The 27,219-nt window shown below is 42.6% G+C and overlaps 1 long non-coding RNA gene across 1 annotated transcript; it reads left to right on the plus strand.

The window, feature by feature from the left end:
* Window positions 1–2,700: 2,700 nt before the first annotated feature.
* LOC112581115 lies at window positions 2,701–26,300 on the plus strand. Its single transcript, XR_006546159.1, has 3 exons — window positions 2,701–3,200; window positions 25,049–25,265; window positions 26,081–26,300. It is a non-coding gene; the product is annotated as an uncharacterized LOC112581115 (long non-coding RNA).
* The last annotated feature ends 919 nt before the right edge of the window (window positions 26,301–27,219 follow it).

Genomic DNA, 27,219 nt, shown 5'->3' on the forward strand with positions numbered 1-27,219 from the left:
AACCAGAGCACTAGGGAAGAGCAGGCCAGCAATTATGCCCATAATGGTTTTTTTTTTTAAGAGTTACAGAAAAATGGAAGTTCATTCAACTTTTTATCAGTAAATTTTTTGCCTCATTAGTCCTTTTCTATACCAACTGAAAGATCTATAAAAGGGAGGGCTACATAGTTCAGATTGAATATAGAATACATGAGATATCTTACTTTAATAGAAGATTATTTCTGGGATGCAAAAAGCTCTTGGCTTTTATCTTAAATTATGAAACCAAATTAAAATTGCTTTTTAGATATTGTGAAGAGTCCATAAAAAACTGTTGCTTTCTATAGCTAAAATTTTTAATTGTACATTTTATCTTTGTTTTATACTTCCATGATTATACCATTCCAAACTGTAAAAAAAAAAAAATTGTTAGTTAATATATTTACTTTCAGGACTATGTATAGAACAAATATCTACAATACTATTTATCCCATGAGTGTAGAGATATTTCTAATCAGTGACATTTCAGTTAGAAATATGATATTCAGAAGAAGCTCAACTTAGGGTTTTTTTTTCCCCTTAAATTTCTTTATTAGTTTGAATTATTGAGCAACTGTGTTCATGATTACAAGGAGGTAGGAAGATGGGTTTTGAGTTGAGGAAAGGAGATGGCTTATGATTCTCTCTCGGCTGGAACTCTGGTCCTGCTTAAGGCGCCCTGGACGGCTCCTGATTGCCCCGGTCTGATAAGAGGTTTCCTTGCCCACATCCCTCCTTCCTAAGTAACCCTTCCTAAGGTGACAGATGTGGGTGTGAGGCTCAGAGGGTAATGTATAAGAGAAGAAGTGACTATTGCACAAACTAAGGCCACCGCAGGTTAAGCAGAACGACTTACACGTCCAAACAAAGGCGGTAAGACACGAAGGGATAAACGTCCCGTCCTTAGTGTTCTCCTAGGACTCTCCTCAAGGACCTGGGTTCCCTCCATGACCCTGGAGGAGCACTCAGTGTGCCTGCCAGCAGCACAGGGTCTACAGGTCTGGGCAGCCCTGCCCAGGGCTTCGTGGAGGGAAGGAGAAAGGACTCTGGTGGTCCAGATTCCTTCCTCACTACCCTACTTCGCTTTCCATTCTGCCTGCCCTCTGATGGATAAGGATAAGAGGCTTACGGAAGCTTCCTGATGGGAGAGACTGACTGAGGGGGAAACTGGGTCTTGTTCTGATTGGAGGGGCCATGCTCAGATCTTCAATCCAATTTTCTGTTGATGGGCGGGGCTGTGCTCCCTCCCTGTTGCTTGACTTGAGGCCAAACTGTGGTAGGGGTAATGAAGATAATGGCACCTCCTTCAACAGGTCCCATGCACACACTGCTGCAGAGTGTCCCCAACCCTGCAGCAGGCCACCGCCGGAGGCTCCTGGACCCTCACGGGCAAGTCTGGGTCCCACTCATGTGCATGCCTTGGTCAGCTTCCTGTGGGGTCACTGCTCCTTTCCCCCAGGTCCCAGTACACACGAGGTTTTGTTTGTGCCCTCCAAAAGTCTGTCTCCCCAGTCCTGTGTAAGCTCTGGAGGCTCTATGGTGGGGTTAATAGCGACCTCCTCCAAGAGGGCTTATGCCATACTCAGGTCTGCTGCCCCAGAGCCCCTGACCCTGTGGCAGGCCACTGCTGACCCATACCTCCACAGGAGATGCTCAAACACAGTTCTGGCTCAGTCTCTGTGGGTTGGGCATGTGTTTTGTGCCCTTCCCAGGTCTGAGCAGCTCAGGCAACCTTGATGAAAGTGAAAGAGCAGAGTGAAAATGTTGGCTTAAATCTCAACATTCAGAAAACTATGATCATGGCATCCGGTCCCATCACTTCATGGCAAATAGATGGGGAAACAATGGAAACAGTGAGAGACTTTATTTTGGGGGCTCCAAAATCACTGCAGATGGTGACTGCAGCCAAGAAATTAAAAGATGCTTGCTCTTTGGAAGAAAAACTATGACCAACCTAGACAGCATATTAAAAAGCAGAGACATTACCAACAAAGGTCTGTTTAGTCAAAGCTATGGGTTTTCCAGTAGTCATGTATGGATGTGAGAGTTGGACTACTAAGAAAGCTGAGCACCGAAAAATTGATGCTTTTGAACTGTGGTGTTGGAGAAGACTCTGAGAGTCCCTTGGACAGCAAGGAGATCAAACCAGTCAATCCTAAAGGAAATCAGTCCTGAATATTCCTTGGAAGGACTGATGCTGAAGCTGAAGCTCCAGTACTTTAGCCAGCTGACGCGAAGAACTGACTCACTGGAAAAGACTGCTGCTGGGAAAGATTGAAGGCAGGAGAAGGGGACGACAGAGGACGAGATGGTTGGATGGCATCACCGACGTGATGGACATGAGTTTGAGTAGGCTCTGGGAGTTGGTGATGGACAGGGAGGCCTGGCGTGCTACAGTCCATGGGGTCGCAAAGAGTCGGACACGACTGAGCGACTGAACTGAATTGAACCCTACTTAGGTGATCCCTGGGGGCTACAATCACCGTCCCAAAATTCACCCGCTATAAGCGTCCCTGCGCGCTCTGTAGCTGTGTGCCAGCCACCGAACGGATACCCTTTTCCTCCAGCCAGGCGCTCCAGGACTTTTCGCAATCTCCCAAGGAGCCTGGGCTTTCCAGACGCAGCTTCCGCTTCTGTTGAGTCTCCAGGCCCAGGTGCAAACTTTTAAGGAGCGCTGTCTGAGGCGCGGAGAAGCGGGACTCCCGGGGCGCTCCTCCGGGGCTGGTGAAACGGCAGCACCGGGCCGGGAGGATTCTCAGTCCTCGCGCCTGGCGCACTCGGGCCCCACCCGCTCGGGTCGGAGGGTATGATTGGCTCTCTGGAACGCCAGTCACAGCTCGGCGCCCGGCCCGGGGCACAGAGCCCCACCCTCCCGCTTGGACCAGGCAGGGCTGCTCTCCGCTCTCCCGGGAGGAGCGCCGTCCCGCCGTGACCCGGGCTGTTCGGCCTCAGCGTGGTTCCCCCACGCACCTGCTCGCCCCTGCCCAGGGCCCATGAAAGGAGCCGGACGGGCACTTCTAGTAGTTATCGGGTTCCAGATGCCACAGCACGAAGTGGGAACTCAGAAAGGAAATTGCCTGCCTTTGACTTGATCAGTGCGAATCTTGACTAAGGCTGGAATCCTCCCCGTGGGCGGGTGGAAGAGAGAAACCTGGAGTCACTGGCACCACGGATGTGGAAAGGTGCGTCCTGGGAATCCCCAGCGCGGGTCACGCTCCTAGATCCATTCCTGAGCCTCATCCACGGCGCTGAAAGCCTGTATGTATGTGTATGTGTGTTATTAGTGGAATGGGGTAAGTAATGTAAATGTATGTAATATTTGTATATATTTTATATATAATATATGGGCGTGCTAACGTCGCTCTAGTCGTGTCCAACTCTTTGAACGACAGCTATGGACTGTCTAGCCCGCCAGGCTTCTCTGTCTATGGGATTTTCTAGGCGAGAATCCTGGAATGGGTTGCCATGCCCTTCTCAAGGGGATCTTACCGACCCAGAGATCGAACCCTGGTCTCTTAGGTCTCCTGCATTGGCAGGCGGGTTCTTTACCACTAGCGCCATCTATATATATATATCTATATAGATATTTATAAAATATATAGTAATATGTATCTCCAGACAAGAATATTGGGAGTGGGTTGCCATTTCCTTCTCCAGGGGATCTTCCTAACCCAGGAATCGAACCCGGGTCTCCTGCATTGCAGGCAGATTCTTTACCAGCTGAGCCACCAGGGAAGCCCTATATGAAATAAATATACTATAAATATATATTTAGTGGAATGGAATATAATACAGTGGAATAGAAAGTAGCAACCTGCACCACAGATAGTGAGTGTAACTACAGTTTCGTGAAATGCTTCAGTTAAATATATTTGTGTGTATCAACAGGTGAATATATTTAAAAAAACTTGCTTCTTTGTAAATACTTAAAAATGTTTAATTAATTAATTTATTTTTGGCAGCACTGGGCCCTCATTGCTGTGCCTGGGCCTTCTCCCCGCGGTGCATGGCTTCTCATTGCGGTGGGTTCTCTTGTTGCAGAGCATGAGCTCCAGAGTATGTGGATTCAATAGCTGTGGATCACAGGCTTAGTTTGCTCCACAGCATGTGGGATCTTCTCGGACCGGGGATTGAACCTGTGTCCCCTGCATTGACAGGTGCATTCTTAACCACTGGACCACCAGGCGAGTCCTAAACAAAACTTTTTTTTTTTAAAGTTTGAAAAGCACTGATCCCTCTCCATGAACTGAACTCCTGGTGCCCTTGCTTCCAAAGTAAACCAGCAGCAGCAACATGGATGGACCCAGTGAGTCAGGAACAAAAAGACAAATACCATGTATCACTTATGTGCGGGCTGGGGAAGACGGGGGTATTCCCTGGTGGCTCAGTGGTAAAGAATCTGCCTACAAGGCAGGAGCTGCAGGAGATGCAGGTTTGATCCCTGAGTCAGGAAAATCTCCTGGAGGAGGGCATGGCAACCCACTCCAGTGTTCTTGCCTGGAGAATCACATGGACAGAAGAATCTGGCAAGTTACAGTCCAGAGAATTGCAGAGTCAGACACAACTGAAGCGACTTAGCACCCCCCCAACCCCCCCCACACTTACATGTGGAATCTAAAATCTGACATAAATGAACCTTTCTACAAAACAGAAAGGGACTCACAGACGTAAAGAACACATGTGTAGTTGCTAAGGGGTTTGGGGGCAGGAAGGACATGGATTGGGAATTTGGGATTAGCAGATGCAAACTATTATATATAGGATGGATAGCAACAAGGTCCTACTATATAGCAGAGGGAACTTTATTCAATACCCTGTGATAAACCATAATGGAAAAGAATACTATATATATATATAAAACTGAATCACTTTGCTGTACAGCATAAATTAACACATTGTAAATCAACTATATGTAAATAAAATTAAAAAAAGAAAAGCAAAGAAAAATACAACTGCCCCCCCCCCCCCAACAAGGTAACTGAGAGCCTTCTCCCTCTGAGCCCTCCCCCACCACCCTTAGACTCATTTATAAGGAAAGGAGCCCTGAGTCAGAGTGACCTTCCTTCAGGACATGGCATGTAATGGAAAGGGACTCTGCCATTTCTTTCTGAAAATAGCTCTGGTTGGAGGTTCCACACAGTGATCAACTCATCATTTTTCAGTTGCATTGAATTCTTTGTTTTAATAATCGTGTAGGAAAAATTAAATTGATTGTTGAATGTCTTTGCACAAAAGAAACTCAAACCCTGAATGCTACACCAGTAAGTTGTACCAAGAGCTTCTCTGATGGCTCAGTGGTAAAGAATCTGCCTACAATGCAGAGACTCAGGTGGATGCAGGTTCAATCCCTGGGTTGGGAAGATCCCCTGGAGAAGGAAATGGTAACCTGTTTCAGTATTCTTGTCTGGAGAATCCCATGGACAGAGGAGCCTGGCGGGTTACAGTCCATGGGGTCTCAAAAGAGTTTGGACATGACTTAGCAACTCAATAACAACAAAGTTGTACCAAACAATGAAGGAAAAAGCAATTCTAATCCTATAGAAATTCTTACAGAATATTAAAGGAGGGTATATCCCATACTTATTTTAGGAGGCTTATGCTGTGCTTTAGTTGCTCAGTCATGTACTACTCTTTGCGACCCTATGGACTGCAGCCTGCCAGGCTCCTCTGTTGTTGGGGATTTCCCAGGAAAGAATACTGGAGTGGGTTGCCATGCCTTCCTCCAGGGGATCTTCTCAACCCAGGGATTGAATCTATGTCTCCTGAATTCTTTACTGACTGGGCCGCCAGGGAAGCCCTGTAGGAGGCTTATGTAAACTTTACACTAAAAATTTGACAAAGACAGTACAAGAAAGGAAAATAAGTCAGTCTCATCCATGAATATAGATACAAACATCCTAAACACATGGCTCACATGGGCTTTCACAACAGGGAAAATAAATCTCACACTTTAATAAAGGAGAAATCATTAACTTCTTGGGAAAGCTGGAGATTGTACAATCGCATTTTCCTGCCAAGGAAAAGAAAGAAGAAAACGCATACATCTAGAAGAGAAAAAAAAACACATGGCTTCCTTATGTTTCCTTAATAAAAACTTGGGGTGGTGGGTTGTGGGTGTCTTACTGAGGAAAAGCCACCGATTGCAACCTCTGTGCTCTGCAGCATGGACTTAACCCAGGCTGGGTTGTTCTCAGGCCTCTCCATGGAGACACTCTCCAGCTCAGCCTCATTTCTCACAAAGAATCACTCACTTGGAATCAGATGAATTTAGAGCACAACCAACTTAGAAAAATGAATACTAGAACATATGCTGGAATTACAGGTGTTTTTCTACTCCAGTAGTTCTCAACATGTGGTCTTCAGACTAGAACCTTCAGCATCACCCAGAGATGTACTTAAAATGCAAATTTTTATGTCTGAACTCAAACCTTCTGCATCAGACATTCTGGACACAGGACCCAGGAATCTGCATTTTAACACACTTTACAGAGAGTTTCTACGCAGTCAAGTTTGGGAATGCCTGCTTGGATTCAACTAGTCACTCACATATGAGACTCCACCTGGACCCACACCTGTGACATCTGGCAAAAATCTTTAGACAAAAATCAACAGTGAAAGAAAATCCTGTAATTTTCTTACTTTCTAATAGCTCTGGATTTTTAGTACAAATGAGTCTTGAGTGACAAAGTTTTGAGATATCTGGGGAAAGATCACAGAACCGGGCAGACTCCCACTGAAGCCCAAACAGAGATTTGTCTTACTTGATTTCTTAGGATTAAAAACTTTTCTTCTTGTTATTACTGTGGGCTCATCTTTAGGCTCAGCATAGAATCACTTACCTTATGGTTCTACTTTCTGCTTGGTTCAGTCATTCAACAGTCTCTCATTCTTTGTTTAATATAAAGTCCAGTAGAGTCATTTTATTCTGTGTTTGAGAAGAGAAAAATGCAAGTTATTCTTTTTCTTTTTTGACAGAAAAAAATTCTCAAGTAATTTTAGCTTCCTGCAGATGGAGATGTTAACAATATCACTAGGGCTCTCTACACTGTTAAGAAAGATGGGTGCTCAAACTTACAGGTTAAGGGGTATTTTATCTGGTCTTGTCCAAAGTCTTTGAGGTCTAAGGATTTGACAAATTATCTTTGTTAGATATAGCATTTACAAAGACAGATTAATGTTAAAAATGCATTCATTGTTCTCCCCAGCTTCCTGAGAAGAAAAGAACATCTTTTTTTTTTTATTATCTTACAGAGAATTTTGTCACTTGCGTCTTAAGGCTAAGAACTGAAATCCTATCATTGGCATTGAGTTAAAAAGAGGTAGACCCTTCTAGAGAGTCAAATGTTATACTGTGAAATGGAAAATGGAGTTCCTTAGGGAGAGAATTCAGGAGTTTTAACAACAGCCAAAAGGAAGGAAAGAAGGAAAAATATAGTTAGAAGCGTAGCAAAGGAAAAAACAAATCTTCATTATTCATACGTGGTATGACTGTCTACAGGAAAAATACTCCCAAATCTAAGATATAAGGATAAATAACAGTTTAGCCAGGCGGTGGGATAAATACACACAAAAATCAATTGCACTTTCAAAACAAACAAGTGGGACATGTGATAAAATGGTCTCATTTAATAACAAATTTACAGGAACTAGAAATAAATTCTCAGAAAGAAAAGACATACAAGATTTAAATGGGGGAAACTAAAAATATTGAAAGCCCCATGGAAATGGAGAGATGTACCATAATCATGGTTAGGAAGCCTCAATATTAGAAGATGTCAGTTTTCCCCTGTATGATCTACAACTTCAATGCAATTCCTCAAAAAAAAAAAAATCTCTATTGGGTATTTCATGGAATGTGGGTGCTAAGTGGGTTCAGTTGTGTCTGACTCTTTGGGGCCCTATGGACTAGAGCCTGCCAGGCTCCTCTGTCCATGAGATTCTCCAGACAAGAATGCTGGACTGGGTTGCTATGCCCTCCTCCAGGAGATCTTCTGGACCCAGGGATCGAACTTGCATCTCTTGCGGCTTCTGCACAGCAGGCAGACTCTTTACTGGCTGAGCCACCAGGGAAGTCCCATGGAATGTAGACAAACTGATTCTAAATGAAATAAAGTAGAAAAAGGTTAAGAAGAAGCAAGATACCACTGAAGAGAAAGAGGAAGTTGAGGGGATTTCTCAACCATATAACAAGATATTAAAATGCCACTGTAGTTAAGAGCATGCACGACTGATGATGGTATGTGTGTAGCCAACTGGACCAATAAAATAGAATAGAAAGACAGCATCAGGTCCCCTGGTACCAATATATGAAGAGTGGGCATTCACTTCAAGTGGGTAAAAGATGTACTCTTAAATAAAAGACACTGAAATAATTGAATATACATTCATCACATGTAAAAATATATTTCAGAAGAACTAAGGTTTAAAAGGGTTTCCCAGGTGGTGCTAGTGGTAAAGAACCTACCTGCCTATGCAGGAGACATAAGAGACATGGGTTTGATCCCTGGGTTGGGAAGATCTGCTGGAGAAGGGCACAGCAACCCACTCCAGTATTTCTTGCCTGGAGAATCCCATGGACAGAGGAGCCTGGGGGGCTACAGTCCATAGGGTCATAAAGAATTGGTCATGACTGAATCAATTTAGCACACATGCAAGGGATAAAATGTTAGAGACAAGACATTAAAACTTTCAGATAAAAATGTAAAAAAATTAACTGTATGACTTCAAGATGGGAAAACAGTTATCAAATAAGACACACACAAATACTTGAAAACAGAAAAATAAAGGAAAGGTTAATAAATCTGGCCATATTAAAATTAGAAACTTCCATCAAAATATACTTTAAAGAAAGAAAACCAAAAGCTACAAACTAAATTTACTTGTATCACACATAATTCACATAGGATTATATTCAGAATAGTTCATAGCAATCCAAGAGAAAATGGTCAAAGATGGGAATAGGCATTTCACAAAAGAAGGAAATATGAATGACCAATAAATATACAAAATTATGTACATCCTCAATAATTATCAGAATTATGAATTAGAATGGCCTTTTAAAATTACTTATTTTTAATTGAAGGATGATTGCTCTATAATACTGTGTTGGTTTCTGCCATACATCAGCATGAGTCAGCCGAGATATACATAGGTTCCCTCCTGAACCTCCCTCCCGCCTCCCACCCCGTCCCACCCCTCTAGGTTGTCACAGAGCCCTGGTTTGAGCTCTCTGAGTCACAGCAAATTCCCACTGACTATTTTACATAAGGTTCAGTTCAGTTCAGTTCAGTCGCTCAGTCGTGTCTGACTGCGACCCCATGGCCTCCCTGTCCATCACCAACTCCCGGAGCTTGCTCAAACTCATGTCCATCCAGCCATCTCATCCTCTGTCGTCCCCTTCTCCTCCCGCCTTCAGTCTTTCCCAGCATCAGGGTCTTTTCGTGAATATGTTTCTAAGCTACCCTCTCCATTCTTCCCACCTTCTCCTTCCTCCCTGTGTCTACAAGTCTGTTCTCTCTGCATCTCCATTGCTGCCCTGCAATAGAAATGCATTTGGAATCACTTTTTATTTTATTCTTGTATTGAGTTGTATTAACACACAATATTATATTACTTTCAGTTTACGACATAGTGATCCAAATCTTTGTGTATGACATGGTCACGGCAATAAGACCAGTTACTCTTTGTTACCACACATAGCTGTTACCATACTATTTACTATACTCCCTATGTGTACATTATATTCAGGTGACTTATTTACTTTATATCTGGCAGTTTGTACCTGTGAATCTCCTTCACTGATTTCATCAGCCCTCCCAGCCCCTCGCCCTCTCAGAACCACCAGTTTGTTCTCTGTATCCGTGAGTCTATTTCTGTTTTTTGTTGTTGTCCATATTTTTGTTTTGTTACTGCCTATGTGGATCCCTATATAAACTCACATGGGATTTGTTTTTCTCTGACATTTCATTTAGTGTAATACCCTCCAGGTCCATTCATGTTGCTGCAAATGGAAAGATTTCATCTTTTTTATGGCTGAGGAGTATTCTGCTGTATATTTATGTACCACATCTTTTTTCTTCATCTATCTATTGATCCACATTTAGGTTGATTCCAATCTTGGCTATTGTAAATAGTACTTCAATGAACATAGAAGTGTGTGTGTGTGTATATATATATATATATATATATATATATATGATTTAAAATTAGTGTTTCATGTTCTTCAGATAAAGACCCAGAATTGCTGGGTCCTAGGCAATGGCACCCTACTCCAGTACTCTTGCCTGGAAAATCCCATGGATGGAGGAGCCTGGTAGGCTGTAGTCCATGGGGTCGCTAAGAGTCGGACACAACTGAGCGACTTCCCTTTCACTTTTCACTTTCATGCATTGGAGAAGGAAATGGCAACCCACTCCAGTGTTCTTGCCTGGAGAATCCCAGGGATGGGGGAGCCTGGTGGGCTTCCGTCTATGGGGTCGCACAGAGTCGGACACGACTGAAGCGACTTAGCAGCAGCAGCAGCAGCATGATAGTTCTATTTTTAGTTTTTGAGGGACCTCCATGCTGTTTTCCACAATGATGACACCAGTATTTCTGCCAGCTGTCCACGTGGGCTCCCTGTGCTCCGCACCCTCATGAGTACTTGTTACTTCTTGTCCTCTTGATGGCCGTTCTGACAGGTATGAGTGGTGTCTCATCAGGGTTTGACTTGCCTTTCTGCGATGATTAGTGAAGTTGCTCGCCTTCTCATGTGCTTGCTGGCCATCTGTGCGTCTTGGGGGAAAGTGTTGCTTCAGGTCCTCTGCCCAGTTTTTAGTCAGGTTGTGCTTTTCTGCTTAGTTGCATGAGTTCATTACACATTTTGGATACCAACCCATTATTGGGTATGTCACGGGCAAATACTGTCTTCAGTTCAGTAGGGTGCCTTTCTGTGCTGTTGGTGATGTCTTTGCTGTACTTTTCAGTTTGGTGTAATCCCATTTCTTTATTTTTTCTTTTCTTTTGCCTAAGGAGACATATCCAAAATATATAAGGGACTAAGTGTTGATTGTTTATCTTTTCAAATAATTAATTCTTAGTCTCTTAATTAATCTTCTCCTTTTAAAAAGTCTGTATTTCATGTATTTCTGCTCTAATCTTTATTTTCTTTCCTCTGTGAACTTTGGGCTTTATTTGTTCTTCTTTTTCTAATTCCTTTAGGTGTAAAAGTAGGTTATTTATTTGAGATTTCTCTTGTTTCTTGGGATTAGGCCTGTATTGCTTTGAACTTCCCCCTTAGGATTGCTTTTCTGTGTCTCATAGATTTTGGACAGATGTGTTTCTATTTTCACTTGTCCCAAGGTATTTTGTGACTTCTTCCTTGATTTCTTCCTTGACCCATGGGTTGTTTAGAAGTGTGTAGTTTAGTCTCCACATGTTTGTTTTTTTTGCAGCTTTTTTCTTGTAGTTGATTTCTAGTTTTATACTGTAGTGATCCCAAAAGATGTTTGATATGATTTCAACCTTAAATTTCCTGAGACTTATTTTGTGGCCAAACATGCGATCTGCTTTGGAGGATGTCCCATGTGCACTTGAGAAGAATGTGTGTCCTGCTGCTTTTGGGTGCAGTGGGCACTGCAACTGGGTGGAGACATGAGGGTCATTGACGCGATGGGTCAAGCACACTGGAGATTCGGTGAGGATGCGGTGGCCCGCTTGTGGGAGGCTCCTCCTTCAGCACACACACCCTCCCTCCATCCAGGGAGACTTAAGGGGAGGAATGTGTGCAGATTCAATGTATATTTCTGCAATTTCACTTCAGCTAAGGAAAAAATGTATATATTTGTTATCAGTATGTATCTCTTCTCAAGATTCCATTATTCCATAATGCATCTCAATTATTCAACTTTCTTTTTTTTCCCAGAAGTCCTTTTTAAAACTTTTTTTTATCTTTTAAGCCCAGAGAGACAGGTTGAATTAACAGATTTTAAAAAACCCATGTCTCTGAACCTCTATAGTTTCTCTGTTAGATCTTCCATGGAAGAGACAATCAACAATCTAATTCTTTATTTCAGGATACAAAGCTGTTACATCCGAATTCCTCAACTCCTTAGAGTAAAAGTCTCAAGAAATAGTATCACATAGTATCATAACAGTGAAACTTCAATAATTAATTTTAAGAAACCCTTTCAGACTTCTGCAACCAAAGAAAGCAAGCTTTTTATACTTCTTTTTTTAATTGAAGGATAATGGCTTTACAATGTTGTGGTGGCTTCAGCTGTACATCAACATGAATCAGTCATAATTGTATATATATATATATCCCCTCCCTCTTGAGCTCCACCCCACATTCCACCCGTCTAGGTCATCACAGAGAGCCAAGCAGGGCTCCTGGTATTATGACTGTTCAATTTCAGTAGAAGTACATCTCAGGCCAGTTTTCAGAAAGGCAGGTTATAGGAGAACATGACCAGAAAAGCATTGCTCAAACACATAAATCTGTTATCTAATGTTCATGAAGCAATGAAACCTCAGACTGAACTTCTAAATAAACATTTGTAGCTACAAATGAACTAGAGCCTTTTCTTCTCAGCTTAGTATTTCCTTCTGCCCTATAGTGAAGTCACTCAGTTGTGTCCGGCTCTTAGCGACCCCATGGACTACAGCCCACCAGGCCCTCCGTCCATGGGATTTTCCAGGCAAGAGTACTGGAGTGGGGTGCCATTGCCTTCTCCGTTAACAGCCGCTAGGCATATTATATTTACTTGGAGCTGGTATACTTGGTGACAGCCTTAGTGCCCTCGGACACGGCGTGCTTAGCCAGCTCCCCAGGTAGCAGCAAGCGCACGGCGGTCTGGATCTCCCTGGATGTGATAGTCGAGCGCTTGTTGTAATGCGCCAGGCGCGATGCCTCCCCAGCAATGCACTCGAAAATGTCGTTGACGAAGGAGTTCATGATTCCCATGGCCTTGGATGAGATGCCGGTGACCGGATGGACTTGTTTCAGCACCTTGTACATGCACACGGAGTAGCTCTCCTTGTGGCTGTGCCTGCGCTTCTTGCTGTCCTTCTTCTGGGCCTTGGTCACAGCTTTTTTAGAGCCCTTTTTAGGGGCTGGAGCAGACTTAGCCGGTTCAGGCATGTCTATAATGACAACACCCAACAACACAGAAAGATCTTAAAATGCCCTATAGGTTCAGACTAATATTGATTGTAATTCTCTACTACCACCTAGTGGAAAATCCATCTGTTTCTTATTTTAAAAATTTCATAGTAAATTCCATAGTAATTCCATAGTAGATCAGATCAGATCAGATCAGTCGCTCAGTCATGTCCGACTCTTTGCCACCCCATGAATCACAGCACGCCAGGCCTCCCTGTCCATCACCAACTCCTGGAGTTCACTCAGACTCATGTCCATCGAGTCAGTGATGCCATCCAGCCATCTCATCCTCTGTCGTCCCCTTCTCCTCCTGCCCCCAAGCCCTCCCAGCATCAGAGTCTTTTCCAATGAGTCAACTCTTTGCATGAGGTGGCCAAAGTACTGGAGTTTCAGCTTTAGCATCATTCCTTCCAAAGAAATCCCAGGGCTGATCTCCTTCAGAATGGACTGGTTGGATCTCCTTGCAGTCCAAGGGACTCTCAAGAGTCTTCTCCAACACCACAGTTCAAAAGCATCAATTCTTCGGCACTCAGCCTTCTTCACAGTCCAACTCTCACATCCATACATGACCACAGGAAAAACCATAGCCTTGACTAGACGGACCTTTGTTGGCAAAGTAATGTCTCTGCTTTTGAATATGCTATCTAGGTTGGTCATAACTTTCCTTCCAAGGATTAAGTGTCTTTTAAATTTATGGCTGCAGTCACCATCTGCAGTGATTTTGGAGCCCAGTAAAATAAAGTCTGACACTATTTCCACTGTTTCCCCATCTATTTCCCATGAAGTGATGGGACCAGATGCCATGATCTTCGTTTTCTGAATGTTGAGCTTTAAGCCAACTTTTTCACTCTCCACTTTCACTTTCATCAACAGGCTTTTGAGTTCCTCTTCACTTTCTGCCATAAGGGTGGTGTCATCTGCATATCTGAGGTTATTGAGATTTCTCCCGGCAATCTTGATTCCAGCTTGTGCTTCTTCCAGTCCAGGGTTTCTCATGATGTACTCTGCATATAAGTTAAATAAGCAGGGTGACAATATACAGCCTTGACGTACTCCTTTTCCTATTTGGAACCAGTCTGTTGTTCCATGTCCAGTTCTAACTGTTGCTTCCTGACCTGCATACAAATTTCTCAAGAGGCAGGTCAGGTGGTCTGGTATTCCCATCTCTTTCAGAATTTTCCACAGTTTATTGTGATCCACACAGTCAAAGGCTTTGGCATAGTCAATAAAGCAGAAATAGATGTTTTTCTGGAACTCTCTTGCTTTTCCCATGATCCAGCAGATGTTGGCAATTTGATCTCTGGTTCCTCTGCCTTTTCTAAAACCAGCTTGAACATCAGGAAGTTCACGGTTCACATATTGCTGAAGCCTGGCTTGGAGAATTTTGAGCATTACTTTACTAGCGTGTGAGATGAGTACAATTATGTGGTAGTTTGAGCATTCTTTGGCATTGCCTTTCTTTGGGACTGGAATGACAACTGACCTTTTCCTGTCCTGTGGCCACTGCTGAGTTTTCCAAATTTGCTGGCATATTGAGTGCAGCACTTTCACAGCATCATCTTTCAGGATTTGGAATAGCTCAACTGGAATTCCATCACCTCCACTAGCTTTGTTGTAAATACCTGGAGAATACCTTGGAGAAGGAAATGGCAACCCACTTGTGTTCTTGCCTGGAGAATCCCAGGGATGGCAGAGCCTGGTGGGCTGCTGTCTATGGGGTTGCACAGAATCGGACACAATTGAAGTGACTTAGCAGCAGCAGTAAATACCTGATTTCTTGTAAAGTTATCTTGTTATAAAAAGTTCAAACCCTACAGAAGAGTGTAAAAAGGGTAAAAGGGCTCCTTTTTTCACTTCCCCTTCCCCTATCACTCTGCTTCCCAAAGGTAACTATGCCCTGTGTCCTGTATCCTGCAAGAACATGTCCTGTATTTTTTACATATTCAGATGTACAGCAGAAAAATTCTAAGACATCAGTTGAAGATTGTTTTGTCTTTCTATTATAGAGACAGATAAAGCATCACCGCTTCATGCCTTAAGTGGCCACAGGCAGACAAAGATGGTCAAAAGGTTAAACTCTTGGAGGGATAGATTAGGAGTTAGAGATTAACATAAACACACTACTATATAAAACAGATAACTAAGATCCACTGTCGGAGAAGGCAATGGCAACCCACTCCAGTACTCTTGCCTGGAAAATCCCATGGACGGAGGAGCCTGGTAGGCTGCAGTCCATGGGGTTGCTAGGAGTCGGACACGACTGAGTGACTTCACTTTCACTTTTCACTTTCATGCATTGGAGAAGGAAATGGCAACCCACTCCAGTGTTCTTGCCTGGAGAATCCCAGGGACGGGGGAGCCTGGTGGGCTTCCGTCTATGGGGTCGCACAGAGTCGGACACGACTGAATCGACTTAGCAGCAAGATCCACTGTATAACACAGGGAACTGTACTCAGGATTTTATAATAACCTGTAAGGGGAAAGAATCTGGAAAAAATGTATAACTGAATCACTTTACACCTGAAACTAACATAGTACTGTAAATCAACTATACTTCAGTTTTTAAAAAAAAAGATTAAAAATGGTGAAGCTTTTGAACTTAAAGTTTACTTTGAAAACTATGGTAGAAGAAAGAAGAATGAAAGGCCTAAATTAGTAAATATCTGGTCAGTAAATGGTAGATTTGGGAAGGACTCCTGATGAAGTTAGCACCACTTTTCTTGCCTGGAGTTGATACAGGATCTATGGGCTGAGGAGAGTGTCAGGGACTGGACCGGAGCCTTACACTCTAATCCTTCTAAACTGTGTCACAGATGCTTTTGTTTTAGTTTAGTTTAAATAATTTGAGTTTAAAAATCTGATCTACTAAATTTGGGAGCAAAAAAGGAAATAGTATATTTGACGTGCTCTTCTTGACCTATAACCTATTTGGTTTTGCTGTTCCAGTAACTAGAGTGACAATAAAACATTTAAAAATAAATGTAAGCAGGTAACATGATAATTATAAGATGTTTTAGGTCTCTTATGACTCAAAGGGTTTTGTTATTTGCTTTTAAAATGATTTAAGAACATGAAAAACTTTTTTGAGGTGTAATTTACCTAAAACCCAATGGAACCATTTGAAGTATTCAGCTTGAAGAGTTTTGACAAATGAATACACGTGTAACCACCACCTCAGCTGATACATAGAACATTTTTCTTGTCTCAAAAAGTTCACTCTCTCTTGACATTTTGCAGTCACTTCCCACTCTGCTGCTGCTGCTGCTAAGTCGCTTCAGTCGTGTCTGACTCTGTGCGACCCCATAGACGGCAGCCCACCAGGCTCCCCCAGTCCCTGGGATTCTCCAGGCAAGAACACTGGAGTGGGTTGCCATTTCCTTCTCCAATGCATGAAAGTGAAAAGTCAAAGTGAAGTTCGCTCAGTTGTGTCTGACTCTTAGCGACCCCATGGACTGCAGCCCACCAGGCTCCTCCGCCCATGGGATTTTCCAGGCAAGAGTACTGGAGTGGGGTGCCATTGCCTTCTCCCACTTCCCACTCTAGTCACTTACTAATTTGATTTCTATCACTTTAAATTGATTTTGGGGAAAAAAAAGTAAAGGACTTCTGTCCTCAGATTCATTTTGCTGTCTCAATTTCTGGGAAGCAAACCTAAATGTAAGCATACATATTTAATCTAATTAACACAGGATATGCTTTTATTTTTTAAACTATTGGTTCTTGTGAACTTTAGACAATGTTGCAAATCATTTGACAGTTTCACCACTTACTTTCTCCCTAAAAATTTAAAATTTCACCCCTAAGTGAAAACTTCTAAGATCAATAGTGATTATGTTAACTTTGTAGTCTCACCTAAATGATTTTATAACTTTGGACTAATTTAAATTGAGCTAATCAAGAAATAACTTTTGATTACCTGCAACATGCTTAAAAGAAATAATAATTTATAGAGACAAAGGAAGAAAAATACTGACTCGCTGAAAAAGACTGAATCAGCTTTTATGTATATACTCTTAACAATATTTATTTTTTGCAAAACTCAAATTAAGATGGTCAACTTAAGATGAATGGATTAAAAATGTGGCATATGTGTGTGTGTATGTGTATATATATATATATATATATATAATGGAATATTTCTCAGCCATAAAAAAGAATGAAATAATGCCATTTGCAGCAACCTAGATGGGCCTAGAGATGATCATATTAAGTGAAATAAGGCAGACAAAGACAGACAAATACCATATATAACCCAGGGATCGAACCCTGGTCTTCTGCATTGCAGGCAGATTCTTTACCATCTGAGTCACCAAGGAAGTCCCATGTATAACCTATATGTGGTAATAAATAAAATGATATAAATGAACTTGTTTATAAAACAGATTCACAGACATAGGAAATAAAGTTATGGTTACCAAAGAGGAAAGGTTGGTGGGAGGGATAAATTAGGAATTTGGAAGTAACATACACACACACACACTATTATATATAAAACAGATAACCAACAAGGACCCACTGTATAGCACTGAGAACTATACTCAATATTTTGTCCTGGTGTGCTGCAGTCCATGGGGTCACAGATTCAGACATGACTGAGCAACTGAGCTGAACTGATACAGGAAAATAATCAGAAAAAGAATATGTGTGCTCAGTCACCTCTGATTCTTGGAGACCCTATGGACCATAGATCACCAGGCTCCTCTTTCCAAGGAATTTTTCAGGCAAGAATACTGGAGTGGGTTGCCATTTCCTACTCCAGGGGATCTTTCCAACCCAGGGATTGAACCTGCATCTCTTGCGTCTCCTGCATTGGCAGGCAGTTTATTTACCACTGTGCCACCTGGGAAGCCCCCATACTACACTTGATCTTAGCCAGAAGGCCGAGAAATGAAAAAGAATATATACACATATATATTTGCATGTGTGCATGCTCGGTCACTTCAGTCGTGTCTGACTCTTTGTGACCCCATGGACTGTAGGCTCCTCCGTTCATGGGGATTCTCCAGGCAAGAATACTGGAGTGGGTTGCCATGCTCCCCTCCAGAGGATCTTCCTGACCCAGGGATGGTACCCACGTCTCTATGTCTCCTGCTTTGGTAGGCAGCTTCTTTACCACTAGCACCACCTGGGAAGCCCACATATATAAAACTATACACCTGAAACTAACACGGCGCTGTAAATCAAGTATACTTCAATAAAAAAATGATGGTCAGCTCAGTGTCATACACACATTACTGTATTGTATTAATAAGATTAATTTACATTTAAAGCTGAAGCTGAAAGCTTTAAATAATATTCTCATCTAACTATATTTCTGTATATTTAAAACACATACATAATGATGAATTAAAATTAATAAGCAAAAAAAAAAAAAGAGAGGATTTGTTCAAATTTGCTCTTGGAATATTCACTGAACTCTTAAAAAGAAATAAAAAAGTTTTTTTTCCCCTTGAGTGTAATCAGCCCAGCCAACAACCATTTCTTTTCAGAATACTCTCACTCACTCAGTATCCTGATAATTTGAATATTTTGCTGATACTTCCATGTTCTTAAATTGTTTTAAAAACAAATAACAAAACTCCTTTGAATCATGAGAGACCTAAAGCTTCTTATAATTATTATGTTAACTTCTTTATTTTAAAATGTTTTATTTTCACTCTGGTTATTGGGATAGCAAAAGCTTTTAACTACTGCCCACTCTTTCCAGTGCCTTTCCATTTATATTAGTTAAGTGACCAGTTTCCTCTGAAAAAAATTTTTTTGTCCCCTTCCTGAAGCCTAAACTCTGAATTGAAAATACTAAAATTGTCCAACTATTTTTTACTCTTAAAAAAACCCTTTTCCCCCTACTGCTGCTGCTGCTGCTGCTAAGTCACTTCAGTCGTGTCCGACTCTGTGCGACCCGGTAGACAGCAGCCCACCAGGCTCCCCCATCCCTGGGATTCTCCAGGCAAGAATACTGGAGTAGGTTGCCATTTCCTCCTCGAATGCATGAAAGTGGAAAGTGAAAGTGAAGTCGTTCAGTCGTGTCCGACTCTTAGCGACCCCATGGACTGCAGCCTACCAGGCTCCTCCGTCCATGGGATTCTCCAGGCAAGAGTACTGGAGTGGGGTGCCATTGCCTTCTCCGTTCCCGCCACTAGATAGCCACTACTTATTTGACCACTAGGTGGCGCCAAAGGCTTAATCTGTCATCACATGAACTGCAGAAGGACGTTATTTAGGTGCACTTGGCAAACTTCATCGGAGAAGGCAATGGCAACCTACTCCAGTACTCTTGCCTGGGAAATCCCATGGACGGAGGAGCCTGGTAGGCTACAGTTCATGGGATCGCTCAGAGTCGGACACGACTTCACTTTCACTTTTCACTTTCATGCACTGAAGAAGGAAATGGCAACCCACTCCAGTATTCTTGCCTGGAGAATCCCAGGGACGGAAGCCTGGTGGGCTGCTGTCTATGGGGTCACACAGAGTCAGACACGACTGAAGTGACTTAGCAGCAGCAGCAGGCAAGCTTCATACACTTCACTACGTGTAGCACTTAGCACACACTGTGATGAAGGACAGCACAGCGCATTCACTTTGAAGTCATTCTGTACTCTCAAAAGAGCTACCTTGTGTATCAACCCCACAATGTAGCAAGAGCTGACAAAACACAGGGTGCTCAATCTTTCCTTGATTAATCTTGTCCAGATAAAAGTATTGCAGATTGTGTGTGTGTGTGCATTGGTTGCTCAGTCGTGTCTAACTCTGTGATCCCGTGGACCGTAGCCCACCAGGCTCCGCTGTCCATGGGATTCTCCAGGCAAGAACACTGGAGTGGGTTACATTTACTACTCCAGAGGATCTTCCCCACCCAGGGACTGAACCAGGGTCTCCTGCATTGCAGGCAGATTCTTTACCATCTGAGCCACCAGGGAGCCCCACTGCAGATTGTAGGGGTTTATTAATGACTGTAGCCCTGGAGAAGGGCACGGCAAGCCACTCCAGTATTCTTGTCTGGAGAACCCCATGGACAGAGGAGCCTGGCGGGCTGCAGTCCACGGGTTCGCAGAGTCGGACACGACTGGAGTGACTTAGTATGCATGCACGTAGATGTTTCAGAAAGAGTAAAGCACAGTCTGGTTCATATTCCAAGTCTGGCAGGCTTATTTTAATACATTCATTTTAAAGAAGCTTTGTTTCTGGGTTTAAAATATCCTTGCTGATTAGTAGAAACCCTAGTCTGCAATTTACAGGCTGGATTAGAAGACCGTGGAAAGTGGCCAAAGTCCCTCACTGTCCAGAATGTGTACTTACCTTTGTGGTAATGACTGGTAAGTCTTTGTGAAACTGTGAGATTTCTAGATTCTATTTCCTCTATTCTGATATTGTTGGTTACTGTGATTAATTAAACCCCGCTTGCCTGGAGAATCCCAGGGATGGGGGAGCCTGGTGGGCTGCCGTCTATGGGGTTTCATAGAGTCGGACACGACTGAAGCAACTTAGCAGCAGCAGCAGCAGCAGGACCAAAGAGGTGTTTTCTGTTTTTCTCTCATAATTTCTGAAGCCCTTTGCTAGAAGCTGGCATCAAAATTGGGTCTTCTGGGATTTCCATGGTGGTCCGATGGCTAAGACCCTATGCTCCTGATGCAGGGGGCCCCAGTTCCATCCTGGTGGAGGAACTAGGTCCTGAATGCCTCAACTAAGACCTAGCACAGCCAAATAAATAATAAAGAAAAACAAGTGTTAGAAAATTCGATTTTCTGAGAGAAACAACAGAAAAGGACAATCTCAGGGCTCAGTTGAAATGAGATGACCATGATTTCTTGATTCTCACTCTTGCAGAGCATAGTATTATGAGAACAAACCGGTCAGTTTAAGCTGCCATTGCCACCTGTTGACACTTGTCAAACTGTACCAGGGACTTAAAAATGGAAACTTGTAAGACTGCTTTAGTACAGAAGCAGAGGAAGTCACTAACATAGTCTGTTAGCCCTTGTTGTTGCTGTTGTTCAGTCGCTCAGTTGTGTCCGACGCTTTGTGACCCCATGGACTGCAGCACACCAGGTTTCCCTGTCCTTTATCATCTCCTGGAGCTTGCTCAAACTCATGTCCATTGAGTTGGTGATGCCATCCAACCATCTCATCCTCTGTCGTCCCCTTCTCCTCGAACCTTCAATCTTTCCCAGCATCAGGGTTTTTTCCAGTGAGTCAGCTGTTTGGATCAGGTGGCCAAAGTGTTGGAGCTTCAGCTTCAGCATCAGTCCTTCCAATGAATATTCAGGACTGATTTCCTTTAGGACTGACTGGTTTGATCTCCTTGTAGTCCAAGGAACTCTCAAGAGTCTTCTCCAACACCACAGTTCAAAAGCATCAATTCTTTGGCACTCAGCCTTCTTTATGGTCCAACTCTCACATCCATACATGACTACTGGAAAAACCATAGCTTTGACTAGAGGGACCTTTGTTGGTAATGTCTCTGCTTTTTATTTTATTTATTTATTTTTAAATTTTTAATTAAAAATTTATTTATTTATTTATCTTACTTTACAATATTGTATTGGTTTTGCTGTACATTGACATGAATCAGCCATGGGTGTACATGTGTTCCCCATCCTGAACCCCCGTCCTGCCTCCCTCCCCATCCCATCCCTCTGGGTCATCCCAGTGCACCAGACCCGAGCACCCTGTATCATGCATCAAACCTGGACTGTCGATCCTTTTCACAAACGATAATATACATGTTTCAATGCCATTCTCCCAAATCATCCCACCCTCTCCCTCTCCCATAGAGTCCAAAAGACTGTTCTGTACATCTGTGTCTCTTTGGCTCTCTTGCATACAGGGTTATTGTTACCTTCTTTCTAAATTCCATATATATGCGTCAGAGTCCCTTGGACTGCAAGGAGATCCAACCAGTCCATTCTGAAGGAGATCAGCCTTGGGATTGATTTCCTTGGAAGGAATGATGCTAAAGCTGAAACTCTAGTACTTTGGCCACCTCATGCGACGAGTTGACAAGACTCTGATGCTGGGAGGGATTGGGGGCAGGAGGAGAAGGGGACGACAGAGGATGAGATGGCTGGATGGCATCACTGACTCGATGGACGTGAGTCTGAGTGAACTCCGGGAGTTGGTGATGGACAGGGAGGCCTGGCGAGCTGGGATTCATGGGGTCACAAAGAGTCGGACACAACTGAGCGACTGAACTGAACTGAACTGATACTGTATTGGTGTTTTCCTTTCTGGCTTACTTCACTCTGTATAATAGGCTCCAGTTTCATCCACTTCATTAGAACTGACTCAAAGGTATTCTTGTTAGTGGCTGAGTAATACTCCATTGTGTATACGTACCACAGCTTTCTTATCCATTCGTCTACTGATGGACATCTAGGTTGCTTCCATGTCCTGGCTATTATAAACAGTGCTGTGATGAACATTGGGGTACACATGTCTCTTTTGATTCTGGTTTCCTTGGTGTGTATGCCCAGCAGTGGGATTGCTGGGTCATATGGCAGTTCTATTTCCAGTTTTTTAAGGAATCTCCACACTGTTCTCCATATGGCTGTACTAGTTTGCATTCCCACCAACAGTGTAAGAGGGTTCCCTTTTCTCCACACCAGCTCCAGTATTTATTGCTTGTAGACTTTTGGATTGCAGCCATTCTGACTGGCGTGAAATGGTACCTCATTGTGGTTTTGATTTGCATTTCTCTGATAACGAGTGATGTTGAGCATCTTTTCATGTGTTTGTTAGCCATCTGTATGTCTTCTTTGGAGAAATGTCTGTTTAGTTCTTTAGCCCATTTTTTGATTGGGTCATTTATTTTTCTGGAATTGAGCTGCAGGAGTTGCTTGTATATTTTTGAGATTAATTCTTTATCAGTTGCTTCATTTGCTATTATTTTCTCCCATTCTGAAGGCTGTCTTTTTACCTTGTTTATGGTTTCCTTTGTTGTGCAGAAGCTTTTAATGTCTCTGCTTTTTAATATGCTGTCTAGGTTGGTCATAGCTTTTCTTCCAAGGAGCAAAGCGTTTTTTAATTTCATGGCTGCAGTCAGCATCTGCAGTGATTTTGGAACCCAAGAAAATGAAGTCTGTAACTGTTTCCATTGTTTCCCCATCTATTTGCCATGAAGTGATAGGACGGGATGCCATGATCTTAGTTTTCTGAATGTTGAGTTTTCAGCCAATTTTTTCACTCTCCTCTTTCACTTTCATCAAGAGTCTCTTTAGTTCTTCTTCACTTTCTGCCATAAGGGTGGTGTCATCTGCATATCGAGTTTACTGATATTTCTCCCGGCAATGTTGATTCCAGCTTGTGCTTCATCCAGCCCAGCATTTTGCATGATGTACTCTGCATGTAAGTTAAATAAGCAGGGTGACAATATACAGTCTTGATGTACTCCTTTCCCAATTTGGAACCAGTCTCGTTCTGACTGTTGCTTCTTGACCTGCATACAGGTTTCTCAGGAGGCAGATCAGGTGGTCTCATCTCTTTAAGAATTTTCCACAGTTTGTTGTGATCCACACAGTCAAAGGCTTTAGCATAATCAATGAAGCAGAAATAGATGTTTTTCTGAAACTCTCTTGCTTTTTCTATGATCTAACGGATGTTGGCCGGAGAAGGCAATGGCACCCCACTCCAGTACTCTTGCCTGGAAAATCCCATGGACGGAGGAGCCTGGTAGGCTACAGTCCATGGGGTCGCTAAGAGTCGGACATGACTGAGCAACTCCACTTTCACTTTTCACTTTCATGCATTGGAGAAGGAAATGGCAACCCACTCCAGTGTTCTTGCCTGGAGAATCCCAGGGATCGGGGAGCCTGGTGGGCTGCTGTCTATGGGGTCACACAAAGTCAGACATGACTGAAGCGACTTAGCAGCAGCAGCAACAGATGTTGGCAATTTGATTTCTGGTTCCTCTGCCTCTTCTGAATCCAGGTTAAACATCTGGAAGTTCTCCATTCATATTCTGTTGAAGCCTGGCTTGGAGAATTTTGAGCGTTACTTTGCTAGCATGTGAAATGAGTGTAATTGGGTAGTAGTTTGAACATTCTTTGGCATTAAGATAGTCTGCTAGCTCTAGATCAATGGAATAGGGAATAAGACTGAATGAAACTGTTAACCAATATTTAATTGTGGTGATTTGTTTTAGAATATGGTTTTAAATGTTCTGTTTTCTGATAAGCTTGTGAATAAGCCATTTTATTTTCTTCTTATCTATCTATAATCCTCAACGTTAGCCTGTGCCTGTGGAAAATGAAACTCAGTGTTCTTTGAACCATGTCTTTCTTGTTCCAGTGAAACTTCAGAACTCAAGAAAAGTATTCTATCTAAATCTTAACATAGACTGAAAACTACTCAGGAAAAATGAAAGATAATGATGACCCTAAATGACTGGAATTCCGACAAATGCTTTTACAATTTTTAAGCTTAGAAAAATCCCAACTCTTCTTGGTTAAAGGATAGTGAGTTAAATTTTGCTTTTTAGAGCTACCATACCTCTAGAGACAATGAAATATTTTTGTGGCCAGCCTCACTGGTGGAATATATGATGATTCTATAGAAAATCTGGCATATGGTTCTTCTCTGCAAATACTATGCAAAGTGCTTTTATGGGTTGCTTTGTCTTTATGGCAATGTAGTGATAAGCAGTGGTTCACATCCCCTAATTCGGAATTCTGAGCAGGCCAGAAATGTCACATATAAAAGAAAATCTCATTTAATTGGGTATGACCAGTCAGTAATAAGAGAAAGGACTGAAATTTATATGTGGAAACAAGGCCTATGAAATCCTCTGAGCACATCAGTTCCTAGTTTATTAAGTCACTGCCTGACAGGTGGAAAGGATGTTTTTTATTTCTGTTTTTAAAAAGTATTTATTTACTTATTTGACTGCACCAGGTCTCAGTTGCGGCGTAAGGGATCTAGTTCCCTGAACAGGGATTGAACCCAGGACCTCTGCATTGGGAGCATGGAGTCTTAGCCACTGGACCACCAGGGAAGTCCCAGAAAGGATGTTAATTTCTGGTGAGCCAGGATCATTGATGAACTTCGGGTGTCTCAGAGAAAATGAGATTTCATCCACAGTGAAAAGCCCTATCAGCAAATCTCTGAGAAGGTGAGTTGGGGGAGGGTTCTTGGAATCTGTAAGTTGATACATGGCAATAAAATTATTTCTGGTTATCAAAGGGGTAAATAAAACTATGACCTTATGGGCAAAAGTCTTCTAGAGAGACAACAACTCTCTAGTCTTAATATCACTGAGACCTCTATTTGTTAGCACACAGCAAGGCGATCGTCACATCTTATTCTAAAACAGACCATATAAAACAGCCTGTCAGATTAAGGACATGGAGTTAAACATTTCTGGAAAATTTTATTTGGTCAACTCATTACCTTAAGGGTAGGAACCGTGTAGGGAAAATATTCCAAAAATTGGAAATAAGGCAAAAATCAGCTTTCTTGATTAATATTGTATGTGAACATTTTCTCATAATCCTGCCTGACCAAAATCTGAGTATTTTCAAGGATTGTAACTTGACTAAAAACCCAGCTGGCCCTGTACCATGAGAGGTTGATCTGTAGAAAGCTGATAAGGTCTGATGACTTTGCTCTGGTGAGGAAGATAAGTCCATGGTTATGATTTTATTGCTTGTAGTACATTAACCATTTGGAATCTCTTAACAGCCATTTCCCTAGACTATGTATGTACATCTTTGGTTTGCAAATACTCTTTGAATCTAGCCTCTTGTATTCTTCCTGATTCCGATTCATGTTTGGTTAACACTTTAAAAAGTCTAACAAATACATTTCTGCAACATATGGAAGGCACATTATAAACAGAAAAAGCACCCCCTGCAACTGCCAGCCAGAACCGATCTGATAAACCGCTTTACTTCTGCTTCTAAGTGTTGCTGTTTGCTTTGTCATCAGGAATTAGACTTTATAGCAACCACCGCTCAAACCACTTCGAAGCCACTTCTGTGTCAGGAACTTCACCTTTTTTAACGCTGCTTCTCCAAAGCCAGTTGCTTTTCTTGTCACCTTTGCCAGTGAAATGAATGGAGGGGAGATTCCCATTTCCTCCTGTTGCTTAACTGTGAATTGAAGTCTCAGCTGCATGGATTTGATTTATTAAAATTTTTTTAACTTATTTTTGGCAGTGCTGGGTCTTTGTTGCTGCTCTTGTTATGGCAAGCGGGGGCTCCTCATTGCGGTGTAGGGGCTTCTTACCATGGGGGCTTCTCACCATGGGGTCTTCTCTTGTTGCAGAGCACAGGCTCTGGGGCATGCAGGCTTCAGTAGCTGCGGAGCGTGGGCTCAGTAGTTGGGGCTCCCAGGCTCTAAGGCACAGGCTCGGTAGTCGGGGCTTCCAGACTCTAAGGCACAGGCTCAGTAGTCGGGGCTCATGGAGCTTAGCTGCTCCGAGGCATGTGGGATCTTCCCGGACCAGGGATCGAACCATGTCTCCCGCATTGGCAGGGGGATTCTTCAGCACTGAGCCTCCAGGGAAGCCCAAATTTGATTTTTTTTTAAAGTAGGACTTAAGTCCTCTATTGGTGCCCTGACTTCCCAGAGGGCCAGCAGCAGTGGGCTTTCCAAACTGTACTATGGAAAGGCAGGACCCAGAAAGTCCGGGGAAATTTTACAGTATTTTTAAGGTGTTCAAGTCTGATGGGACACATAACCAGTGTCCTTACATGAATTGTGAGGGGCTGTGTGGAGTGGCTGCTGTGATAAATGCTTTGGTTCATGGGTTACATCACTAGTTCTTCAAGTTCAGTTAACCCCCAGACTCACAAGAAATCATAAAATGATTATCTTTGTTTTAAGCCTCAAAGTCTAGGGGTGGTTTGTTCCACAGCAATAGATACACTATTTTTTTTTTCTTTCTCTAATTTTATTGAAGTATACTTGATTTGCAATGTTGTGTTAATTTCTGCTGCACAGCAAAATGACTCAGCTATACAGATTTTTTTTCATATTCTTTTCCATTATGGTTTGTTTCAAGATATTGAATATAGTTCCCCGTGCTATACAGTAGGACCTTGTTGTTTCAAAATATACTGTAT

Source organism: Bubalus bubalis, chromosome 2 (assembly GCF_019923935.1).
Source record: "Bubalus bubalis isolate 160015118507 breed Murrah chromosome 2, NDDB_SH_1, whole genome shotgun sequence".
Taxonomy (NCBI): Eukaryota; Metazoa; Chordata; class Mammalia; order Artiodactyla; family Bovidae; genus Bubalus; species Bubalus bubalis.